We start from the raw sequence: 13,047 nt of genomic DNA, 5'->3' as shown, positions 1-13,047 counted from the left end.
TTGTTTAGATTGTTCTTTGGTCTCAGGAGTGTAGTGATGTATCCATGTTTCATCCACAGTGACGAAACGACGCTTAAAGTCCTGCGGATTCTTCTGGAACAGCTGCAAACCGTCCTTGCAACACTTCACACGATTTCGTTTTTGGTCAAGCGTGAGCAATCGCGGCACCCATCTTGCGGATAGCTTTGTCATGTCCAAATGTTGATGCAAAATATTATGTACCCGTTCATTCGAGATGCCCACAGCACTAGCAATCTCACGCACCTTCACTCTTCTATCATCCATCACCATATCATGGATTTTATCAATGATTTCTGGAGTAGTAACCTCAACAGGGCGTCCAGAACGTTCAGCGTCACTTGTGCCCATATGGCTACTCCGAAAATTTTGAAACCACTTATAAACTGTTCTAATCGAAGGTGTAGAGTCACCATAATGTTTATCAAGCTTCTCTTTATCTCCTGAGGCGTTTTGCCTTTCATAAAGTAGTGTTTAATCAACACACGAAATTCTTTTTCGTCCATTTTTTGAAAATCACTCGACTTCCTCGATTCAAACGAATGCCAAACACAAAGAAATAGACCGATCTGGCTGAAACTTGGTGTGTGTTCTTCCAAGAGATGCTACTAACTAAAAATAACCTCGATACGCGCCAGTGGTGCTATCTCTCTGACTTTGCACGGACTTTTCAAACGATCCTCTTAGTATAATATTATCACGTGATAGCCCACTAACACATATTGGACTATATTAATTAATCTTCTTTAAATAATCATTAGCTGAACGAAAATAAGAATGCATCTCTTTATTTTGCATTATAAGTACATAAATATTCAAAAATCTTACAAACAATATTACTCCCTGCACATTGCACCACCACAATAACATAGTATCCTCAATTTGATAAATTATTCTAAAATTATTAGATATTTCCTGGCAGTTCGATACATCAATCCTTCCTTTAAATTGTTTGCCATTAAATGTTTTAAGTTTTGATCTGCCCTGTCCTTGGAAAGTTTCATCGTTGCAAAGTATTTAATATAGTTAACGTGTATTTTTGCGTTTAATGTATATCTTTCAATTACCTATACAATTGCCTTTTAAGGAAAAAAACCACTTGATTTTTAATTAAGTAAAGAAGTTATTAAATGTATGGGTAAATGAAGGAAATTGAATTTCTGAATCAAATAGCAACATGAAAAGTCAGTGCACCATATCATGATTAACTACGAGCTGTGGCTATTAAATAACGAGACTATTGCTGTAAAACATTTTATTTTAAATTTATACATATTTAGTTATTATCACCTTCAATATACACCCCTCCCCTATCCCTACAACGCTCCGTGCGAATTTACCATTGTTCGAAACCGTGCTGGAAGACTTTTTCTGTCAGCTCCTGCATGACGCGTGCCGCTTTTTCTTTCACAGCTTCAACGGACTGAAATCGTGTCTCTTTTAATGCAGATTTGACTTTAGGGGAACAGATAAAAGTCACATGGGGCCAGGTCAGGCGAATAAGGCGGACGGCCTAAAACTGGGATGTTGTACTTGGCTAGAAACGTCTTGACAGACAATGCAGTGTGAGCCGGCGCGTTGTCTTGATGGAGAACCTGATGACTTGTTCTTTCACAAAGCCGGCCGTTTTTCCTTACTCTTTCACGGAATTGAGCAAGCACCTCACGGTAGTAATGTTGATTAATTATAATAGATATTTTCATCCGTTTTGGATGTGGAAGGGCGACCCGGGCGGTCATCATCTTCGACGTCACCTCGGCCATCTTGGAAACGCTTGAACCATTCAAAAACTCGCGCACGTAATAAACATTCATCGCCATAAACTTCTTTTAATAAAAGGTAAGTTTCAGTAGCGGTTTTACCAAGTATCATGTGAGATTTCACGACAATTCGTTGCTCTGCTACATGTGTAGTATCATGTATTCGGCAAAACGAAACTAACAGCTCTTACACAAACGACGCTGCAATCGAAAGAGAAGGCTTTACGCTACACAGCTGTCGGTCGTTAGGATTTAGCACATGCATAGTTCTTCTATAGCAGCATCAGTCTCGTTATTTAATAGCCACACCTCCTCGTGTGTACGTTGTTTCCCAATTGATGGAAAAATATTTGCAGTTTTGTTCACTAATAGAAAACCTTCCGTCACTAGGATAGAATTCTAGGTTTTTCTAACCTAAAGTCAAGCACAGTTAAATATCTTGGTCCTGCTGGTAATTACTTGCTCCTACTTTATAAAAAAGTAAAAATAAAGAATAATGTTTTTACAATAGCTCTTGGTTGAACTATGTTTTACTGTTACGGTTGACAATATGGGGTTTAAGAAATATAGTGGGAATATCATGTTTCCCTAAAGCTGATCTAAATGTACAGACAATTATTTGGTCTGGCTTAAGGAAAACCATTAGTTCTTCAATTACTATATTTCTAACTTTGAAAAGTACCACATTGACAGAGAAACCCACACTTTTAACAAAAATTAATGGCCAAAATATTCTCCAATAAATTTATTACTTTTCCTTAATTTTTCCCTTCAGAACAAAAAAATAAAAAAATAAGGATATTGTGCTCAGAGTTTTTATTAATTTTCTGTTTTCAATGTTTCCTCACCTCAAAACACAAATATGGGTTAACAATTCCACGTTGGAAATGTATTCATAGACGTTGCAAAAGTTTTCCACGTTGTAAAGATTTAACTTATGCTAAAAAATCTGAAAATTAAAACGTTTAACTTTGGTCGTTTAATGTCTTATAATATAAACATTCATAAAAGCTGATAATACGAGTATTATCTCATTTAAAACTTCACGCCTTCATTTAACAATTACAGTATAATAGAGAGTCATTTTCTACGAGTTCTATATTTCTCACCGTTCTTATGCAGATTATGGAAAAAAACTCAGTATTTGGAATTAAAATAACAATTGTAGATGGAAGCATATTAAATTATTATTATTGACTTGTACTCGTAGAATTGATATCAGTGCGTTGAAAACAAGTGCAAATAAAAATAGAAAACAAAGATAAGAGAAGCCGTCATTTCCTTTATTAACTTAATCAGTAAAATCTATATTAAAATTCTTACTTTAACTTTTATAAGTCATTTAAATTCAAAATGAGATAAGACTTTTAATTAGTACACAGTGTTCCTACACTGTTATCTTAAAATTCGCTGAGGTAGTTTGAACAATTTAATTTATAGAGGGAAATTTCCATGGAGAATCCTTTCGTTAAATCTTTTTGTTGCACTAATTAGTAAAATAATCAAAATGTCGAATTGCAAGAGGGGGCTGCTATTTTGTAGCAGAAGTGTTGAGAAGGGGATCAAAGTTTCATCAGATTTGAATACATTCAGTTCTAAACAAGAACAGTGAACCAATAGTTTTTAATATGATATGGCTTGGATAAGTATATTTTTTACTATATTACATTTTACTTTATACAGACTTACAAAATTAGATAAATTATAGGATTTTAAAATATTTTTGGGCCTAGATTAAGAGTGTACTAAATGGAGTTTATTTCTTCAAAAAACAAAAAAAAAAAAAACACTTGAAAAGTATATGCATTTGACATTGTTATTGTTTTTGGAAGTTAATTTTTGCCCATTAGCATAAAAGTATATCCCTTTTTGCATTCAACAACAAAAAATAATGGGGCGGATGTTTTATATTCCTATTTTAAGATGGAGAAAAAACAATATAAAAAAAAGGAAAAAGAAAAATGGTAAAACACAGCTCATCGTTCAACTAAAATATTTTTTGTTTGGCCCAGGAGGAAGGAAAACTGGGAAATAGGTCTAATATTATTCGATCTAGAATCTGGATAAAAATAAAATAAAATCCATGGCTCCAACACAATCAATAGTACTGCTTTAGAAGTAAAAATCTTTTTAAATAAGGGTTAGCCCTTGCCAGACATATTTCCTAATATGATTTAAATCCTGGAATGAACTTTCTGTTAGCAGATATTCTTCTTGAAAACGTTAAAGTAATGGAAGCAGATTGGATTTTCCTTTTTTACTCTCTTTCTCATGTGAAACTTCTTCGTAACATTAACTTAGCAAATATTTTTCTTGAACGTGAAATTTAAAGTAAAGTTTATTATCCCAAAACGGTTTTCATTACAAAAACCTGGTTCCATTATTCTGGTTCGCTTCCTATTTTGGGATATATTACCACCTCGTGTAGTTCTCTTCATTACCCTAACCTAATTCCTGTTTCCTTCACTCAATAATATACCTACCACGCATTTTAAGTAGGTGTTATTTGTATCAGAACTTTTAACAGAACTGTTTTACATTTTTGATTTAAACATGTTTATCTTCAAAAAGTTGGTTATCTGTAAGAATTTGATTAACCCTAGCGTATATTTTTGCAGTAAATGGCAAGAAGAATCAACATATTAAATATTCGAAGTTGAGGGATGTATGGGTTTTGAATTAAATGTATGTAATCCATATTTGGTCAGGCGGGTTTTAGGTTCCGTTAGGCGTGGCGATGGCTGGTGATCATTTTTATTTTATTTTACTATGAATTTCGCATGTTAACCATGAAATATAACCCGGAAATCGTACCAACTACCACAACGCACCTTAACTAGCATAACTATATTTTTATTTTTAAAGGAGGTTACAACTGGCATTAGCATTTTAACACTGAAAAAATAAATACTAAAAATGAGAGCCACCGCATTAGATAAAAGAGTATACGAAATCTCTTTCGGTTTAGGAGCGAAAAACATACCTAAAATTGTCGCACCAGCTAATTGTGATATTGACTACAGTGAGGATTAGAATTCAATTATATACCTGTTACTTAGACACAATCCAGATCTGCTAGTTGCTTTACAAAGTAAATTATTGACAAATGAATTGTTAGCGCTCAATGTCATTCAATTAAAGCTTATCTTTGTCTTTAGATATCATTGGTTTAGCGCCTTTGACAACGTGCACATGTCCGTACGGCTGCTAAAGCGGCCAATAAAATACTTGCATACAATTATCTCCTAATTTGTATAGAAGATTGATTAAAGATCATGTTTAGATTTTTAAGTGGAGCTCCTATCCATTTTTGCCCTGGTCCTAAATTGATTGCTAGTCACCTCTATTCATTGCTGTGATGTCTTCAAATCAACGCTGAGCATCAGTTGCAATGCAATCTTCACATCTAAGTCTCGGCGTACCATTCTTCCGGCACCAACGTACATTACGTTTAGGCAATTTCTTGATGACAAAGAAAACATGGAGTTCCTTTTCCTTCGGTGTTAGTCCTTCTTCTCCAAACGTTGGGCTCCCATATCCTCTAGGAAAGAAGAAGAAGTAAGTCGACTGTCTTTGATTACTCCTAGCTTTTTTTGCTTTTTAAGGAACCCAGCTTTAGAGATATTTCGCTCGGATCTTTGGGTAGCTAAGATATACGAAGCTGGACCTTCCTTTAACCTGTGATTTCTAACCACAATTTTGATGCCTTGTGCTTTCCGAGAGGAGTGAGTGGCAATCTAGATCGTCTTTTCTAGTGTTTATCTCTAGTTCCATCTTAGAAGTCGCTCAATCTGATGCAACCATAAGCCTTCCCTGAAGATCTTCCTTTAAAAATTCGGTTGTACCTCAACTTATGCACAGTTTATAAATCAAGAAATTTTTTCATTATTTTTCTTAGTATTCTAAAATATAATTTTTGCGTGATTTTCAAGTACCCAAATATTCAAATACCAAAAGTTAGACAAAAACAAGTTTCAAATTTAACAGAACAAAAATGATGTCTTCCCAGAGTTATTATTTGTCTTCAACCAATAATTAAACACCAATTGCTCAATCATATTTTTAGATGTTTCTCATCTCATATTTTTTATTTCATGACTCAAATTTCCTTTTTCAATTGTTAACTAAGTCTCATTACATCACCTTCACTCTTCGTCGCATTACTCTTCCTCCAGTCTTCTATAACCTAACACCTCTACCAGTAGTGAACGTTGCCCGCTACCTTGGGCTTTACGTACTTAGACCGAAGACTTTCTTGGAACCCCCACACTAGACTTAAAAGAACAGAACTAAACAGACGCTATCGACTACTTAAAAGACTCTTAGACGATAGATCTAAACTCTCTCTGGACAACAAAAGACTGATTTATACTTCTATTTTGTAACCCATCTGGGCGTTTGGAATAGAGCTGTGAGGTGCAACCAAACGCTCCAATCACCAAAGGATTCAGTCCCTTCAATCTAAAATACTTCGAACTATCGTAAACGCTCCATTTTATGTCTCCAACCTGACTATACACACTGACCTTAACATTTCTTTTATCACCGAGGTTGCTAAAACACGATACAGAAAACTTCACTTCAACCTGCAATCTCATATAAATCCTCTAGCTCAAAATCTTTCTTTAAGAACTCTTCCTGATAACCCGAACAAGACGCCTTAAAAGACAGTGTCCTCGTGATCACCTCTCAAGTGAAGAGAGCGACTAATAGCCTAGCCTGTTTTGGAGTGTTACCACTGGGTAACTTCTCCACTCGTATACTTCTGTTATTCATTGTTCTGTTATCACTGTTACTTTATAGCACCAACGCGCTGATTGTAGCAAAAATAAACGCCAAAAAAAAAAAAAATTGTTAACAATCCACAAAGCAATTAATTAAAAGAAAACCAACCTCGCAACCAATTTGCACAAGACATAATCTACGAACATTTGACATTCAGCCCTGAACAGGTTAATTGCATTTGACATATAAATTTCACTCAAGTACGCTCGTCTCCATAATGCATTGTTATACCTATGTATTCACTACATGACAGCTGTTTAATCGATCTACATGTATCAGCAACGATATCCTGTAATAAGGTGCTTCTGCTCCTGATTAGATATCAAGTGAATATGTTAAAAAAAATATATATATAATTATTCTTGGGGAAATAATTGAGTTATTGTTCGCATTTAAAGGACTGGCCTTTGTTTTTATACTGAATAAGTGCAAAAAACAGGTAGGCGCGTTGTGGTGGAAAATTTTCTGATTTAAATTTTGATTTGAACTCCTTTTGAACTCAACAATCTTTTGTTGAATTAGTAATAATTTATATTAATGATGTTATTAGTGTTAATTGCGTCCATTACAAATCCTTTTAAATATATCTTCATTCAGTTACCAGTGTAGACTTTCTAAGCTTCATTTTGGCAATTTCCTACGTTACTCTTTGGCGTGATCGCTACTCACTCTGACGATAAACTACAGACGCTTCAAAAATTAGGGCCTCCGGGCCCCCTGTTCATCTCGCAGATTAAGAAAAACAGATTTTTTCTTTCAGGAAAAAAAAGTAAATAATTTTTTTACGTTAATAAACTTTTTTTTTTCACCAATCACATTTGAATTTATGGTCGAATCTTCATCACTTCTAACCAATAATCAAATTACCTAGAAAATATATGTTCCACGTTATCCACTTCATTCTCATATTTATAGTATATATGTTTCTGAATGCTGAACAGGCAGCTATTCAATCTGTTGACGGGTACCAGAATGAAGTAGCAGATCACCACCTTGGGAAATCTTCCACCTTTAACTCTCTTCCGTATACCCACCATTTTAAACCTTTTTTCATCCTGCCATGACGTCATCCATTACGTTACTTTATCTCTTTGAATTTCAATTTCTGTTTACCGTAATATCCATTTTACTTCCCACGTCACTTATTTCGCTAAAAAAAAAGAGTAATAATAAAAATAATAACAAAAAAATGTTATACCAACATAATATTAACTGTAAGCCAGTTTGAATGGACCAATAAGGCTGATGCAGCTGAAACAACGATTCTCTGAGCTGCTAAAAGATATTTAATACAAATACTTGCTAATTATCGAGATCAATAAGTTATTTTGCTTCGAAATGAATTGCAGTAGTCTTAGCACTGCATTCTTACTGTTTTTTGGTACAACTTGTTGCGGGCTTGATTCATTAAATCTACTGATAAGTAACAATGGCTAACAATTAATAAGTAAACAATAAGTATAACAATTAATAAGTAAAAATGACTTACATTTTGTATTCTTTTCATTCAGATGTAAATCCCCTTTTTCAGTTCTTAATTGGGTATACTTTTCCGATATTTACTATACACTGTGTACACTTTTTAAAACTCGTGAATGGAGAGAATAATTTTAACTAGTTCTCTTTGTGAGCGCAAAAGAATGAGATAAAAACGAATAACCCTAGGGTTTATTTTATCTATTTCTATACCATCCAAACTTTCAACTCTATGATTTTTATCAAAAATATCATTAACTGTCAACTTAACTAAATGTTTAGAATAATTCTGAGCACTTTTTCTTGAAAGAAAAGCACTTGAAATTAAATTGCGTAAAATACGAGTCATTCATAGTGCTGCACGAGACCGAGACGAGGCGAGACTTTATGCAGTCTCGATCTCGGTCGCTCAAATCTCGGTCTCGGTCTCGTCGAGATATCTCGGTCTCGGTTTTTTGAATTTTTGTTTAAGTATTAAAAATGGTTTGCTATTAATAATCTTTTCAAAAAATGTTATTATTTTCTAATAATTATTTTAATTTATAAGTATATTGGTGTTGATATAAAGAAAAAAAAATGTGTGTAAAAGAAGACATCTACTTACACTTCAATGCATCATATGTTACTATTACTGTTATATATCTTTATATAATTTCAAAAAGATGTTAAAAACGCGCCAAATGAAAGACCCAAATAACATATCTGCCTGCTATAACAAGTCGATTCGTGAAATAAAAAATACACCTCCCAACAAACTTCCCACTCCATTAGTTATAACTGTTGGTGAAGATAAAGAATCTGATGATTCACCTTTTGACGACGACGACGACTGCATCAATATTTTTGCACCACTTGCTCAAAAATCAGCAAATATCACCGAAACATGGAAGACAGAAATAATTAATTATACCAAATTAGACCAAGCACCAGTAGACGTTGACATTTTAGAATGGTGGAAAATACTTGAGAATTCCTTCAAAAATTTGTCTAGAATGGCAAAAGATATTTTTAGTATCTGTGCAACTTCAGTGCCATCGGAAAGATTATTTTCGCAAGCTGCGTTGATAATGACCAACAGAAGATCTTCTCTAACTTCTGACTCAGTAAAAGCTCTTTTATGTATCAAAGAGTACCTTAAAAACGAAAATTTGTGGCAATATTTTTTAGCTGCATAGACAGTCTTTTCTTTTTTCAAATTCACTAATTCTAAAATTCCAAAATATAATTCAAATAATATCTAAGTTCAAAGTATTAGATTATTAATAGTGAAATTTATGAAATTGAATGAATGAATGATATGAATAGTGAAATTTAGTGAATTTATGTAAAATTTAGGTAATTCGAAGGGGACACCACGGTAGCCGAGCGGTTAGCGAGACCTGCGAAGCTAACATGTATTGTGGTATTAGGTTCGATTACCGGTCTTAGGCCTTGGATTCTATTTAATGGTTAATAAAGGAAATTTACAGTAAAGTATGTTTGCTAGTCGCCCCCGTCCGCGACACCTAATTGGTAGTTGGGCGTAAAGCCCCGCCTGAAAAAATAGGCGATTACTTGACTTTGCTTATTTTACTTATGTAATTTGAAGTCAAATAGATGTAGTAATATTGAACATATATAATAAAATAGTATCTTTTAATAATTAATTCAATACCCGTAATGATTATTTATTAATAAAGAATACAATTTTATAGTTTTGTAGCTAAAAATTAATATTTGAAAAACCGAGACCGAGATTTGTCTCGATTCTCGTGCAGCTCTAGTCATTCAATTGCTAATCACTTTGGATAAAGCGTTTTTAAAAGAAAATTTCTGTTTATGGCGTTTTAAAAGAACTTTCAATCGTTGCGCGTCCCCCTCAAATTTTATTTGCTTTGTTTTTAGTTTATTTGCTATAATTTATTTAACATTTTACAATGTTCAAGACCTATACTTACCAATATTAAGTCTGGTTAAATAGAATGTTATGTATAACTGATTAAGAGTATAAGTTTTTGCATTATTTTGTTTTCAATGAATAAAGATGGTCAGAGAGTCTATTAAAGTACTTGACGTATTCATTAATTTGATACGCCAGCCTAGAATCGTCAAACAAACTGGACAATGGGCAGAATTGATGAGTGCATTTGAATTTAATGAAGTATTCAGTTCAAAAATGGCAGTTTAAAGTGCATCTCAACTCTTCGACAACTTACGGAGCTTGCCGAAATGGCTAGTCCTCAGAAACCTGCTTAAAATAATTTCATCAGTAATCCACAACTGAAGTGGACAACTGCAGGAGGATGCAATGCAGCTTTGGAATAATTCTTCTAAGTTTATTCTTAGTATATTCGCAGAACCCCTAATTCAAATGATTGTTTAATCAAAGCTGCACAATAAACAAATGTACTTGCCATCTGTCTGAAGAAAAAACTTTTTTGGAGATCTTGTAAATCAACTTGGGATAAATGTTAAAGTATCTAAATAGCTTACCTTGCTGTCCAATACCCTAATAAGCTTTTATTGACGTAAAAAAGAACTTCAACGTGAGCGAGAAAAAAAAACATCTGTCCCCTCTCGCACGGTTACCTAGATTTATGGTGAGCTGATAAACATCGACAGCAAATTACTTAAAAAAGTAAACAACTGCATGTACTCAGAGAAATTTACATAAAACACCAGGACTTAAAAGAACTTAAAATGTCCTAACAGAAGAGTGTTTCTCCATAACCAATTTGACGAAAACTCCTATCTTTGAATTTGTTGATTAATATTAAGTTACTTGAGATATAACTTTTTAATTATAACGGAAGTGTAATTGAGCTATTTCCAAAAGTAATTCGCCGTTGAATTTTGTAAACTAAAAAACAAAGTTTTGTTGGAATAAAGGATTTTTGTTTTTCTCTATCTTCTTGGTATTTTATATCACTTTACACTTCGTTTCAATTAATTTACATTTCTTTATAAATTACTTTTGAAATTTGTTTTTAAACGCGAATATCGTTTGCTACATTTGTTGCCGTACTTCATCTTATTCAAGTCCTAATTAAATATTAACTTTTGTACACCAGCCATAATTTCAGCACTTCAGTTTCCATCTTAAACTTTGAATTAATTATTAAGACAAGTGGATATTAAAAACTATTCATTAACAATCATTTTATGAATTTCATTCATTTTGTTTTGGCTAATAAATTGAATTTTTATTTGCAGATGAAATACTGAACATTCTGACAAAGAAATATGTATCCATACATTTTCACTATAAAACTACGAAAACTACTAGTATTTTTATTATTAAACGTTGAGTTGGGTTTATATATTCTATGTCCGGTTATGTTTTACAGTAAACAGTTAAGAACGGAGCTTTTAATAATGATTTGAAGTTTATTAAATGGTTCTTGAATAATTTCAAATGATTAATTTTTTTGATTATCAATTCTGATTTGACAATCAGTTATCTGAATAATTATTATCATCTGTCTATCAACGTGAATGGATAAACTGTAGCCATCCAACATCCGACACTTAGATGGCTGCACCTCTATGCCAATAAACAAGAATTGACCTAATCTATCTGTAATTCACAGCAGTAGAAACAAACTGAACTGACTTGTAGCGCTTACTTCGATTACTTAGTGATATAAATTTTCTGGACTACTATTCGTCTGATAAAGTAATTTCTTCTTTCTAGCAATATGTAACAAAATGGTGCAGCGCGATGTGAAAATGTGTTCTTCAACTTACAAAAGCTATTTAAGCATTTCTCAGATGTCAGAGAGAAGTCTCTGAAAAGCACAGTAAGGTATGGGTTTTGTGGTAGAACGCAATGTGGGAAATTGCTTTAGAATATCTTCAACAGTTCCCCTGGGTGGGTGTGATTCTTTGAGAATCCAATCGTTACTTTAGTGACCAATTTTTAATTAACCATTGGTTTTAATTAAATGTAAGCACTTAAATGAACTCTTCTTTTCTTTTTTTTTGTTTTTAATTACGACAATGAAGAAAGGTAATCGTAACAATACGGAATAATAGCTGGGCCATATTTACTAACGATTGGTCAAAGTGGTAAAATAATTACTAGGTCCATTGATGAGTGGTGTTAGTGGGGAACTCGAGGAGTATGAGGCTGTGTAATAATCTCCCTGTTACAGACCGTTATGTGTTACCCTCTTGTGTTTGCCCAGTAATGCTTAGTAACCTTAAATCGACCAGATCCGCTTGCGATTGACATGCACCAGTAACATTCCATTCATCATCTCGACGTACCCGGAACTACAGGTAAACAATTTACAATCTTTAGATTTTAATTTGTCTAACTCTTTGAATTGATTAATTGTTTAGTTAACTTTGGTTACTGATTAACCTTATTTGGAAGGAATATTGCGAACAAGGAGAAGTTGTCTTAAAACTTGTGTTTCCTAAGATAACAATAAAAATAATAATCTGATGTTAACTCAGTTACTATCACTTATTACTGTTCAAGGATTGCTTACTTTCGAGAACATTTTAACTTACACCTCTTCATGACCTTCAGAAAAATGACTACTCGTAAATACAAAGTTTATAGAGTGCTAATTTTGGGACTGTCCCAAAAAAGTGAACAATCCGTAAAGAAACTTGAAACTTCTGGTTTTGAGAAAACCAACAAAGAATTTTAATGTCATTTAATCATCCTTTGTAATATAAAACTGGCTGAACCGTACATTACACTAAAACGATACTATCTAGGAATGGGTATTCCCAAGAAGACAACCCAAGAGTCCCCTTAATACCAATTGTCTTGGAAAAGTTTTCTCAAATAAAAGATGTAGACATCAAAAGTGCAATGAGGATGAAAAGTTTTATTGAAAATCATTGGTACCGTCTCCAAGATAATATTAAAAAAGTGATAAATTCGTCCAAATTTCCAACTCAAACGGAAATTTGACAAGGTTGCACTACTGACTTTGCTGGAGAAAGTAAAATTTTCCAGTAAATTGTTTGAAATAGCACTTTAGAACCGAGTCTCATAGCGTTCTGGCGGTAA

General features: G+C 33.3%; 1 protein-coding gene across 4 annotated transcripts in view; it reads left to right on the top strand.

The window, feature by feature from the left end:
* Dh44 (corticotropin-releasing diuretic hormone 44) overlaps positions 1 to 13,047 on the top strand; it is a 222,266-nt gene that overhangs the window by 138,348 nt on the left and 70,871 nt on the right. The window contains exon 1 of one of the 4 annotated variants that reach the window (XM_074127562.1): positions 12,281 to 12,299. The exons of the other annotated variants lie outside the window; for them this stretch is intronic. The gene's annotated coding sequence lies outside the window, so the exon portion shown is untranslated. Of the gene's footprint in view, positions 1 to 12,280; positions 12,300 to 13,047 lie in introns of those variants that run through there. 4 annotated transcript variants of the gene reach the window in all.

Source organism: Rhodnius prolixus, unplaced genomic scaffold (genome assembly GCF_049639745.1).
Source record: "Rhodnius prolixus isolate KJV_2025 unplaced genomic scaffold, Rpr scaffold_9, whole genome shotgun sequence".
NCBI classification, from domain to species: domain Eukaryota; kingdom Metazoa; phylum Arthropoda; class Insecta; order Hemiptera; family Reduviidae; genus Rhodnius; species Rhodnius prolixus.
This window is presented reverse-complemented; position numbering and strand designations above follow the sequence as displayed.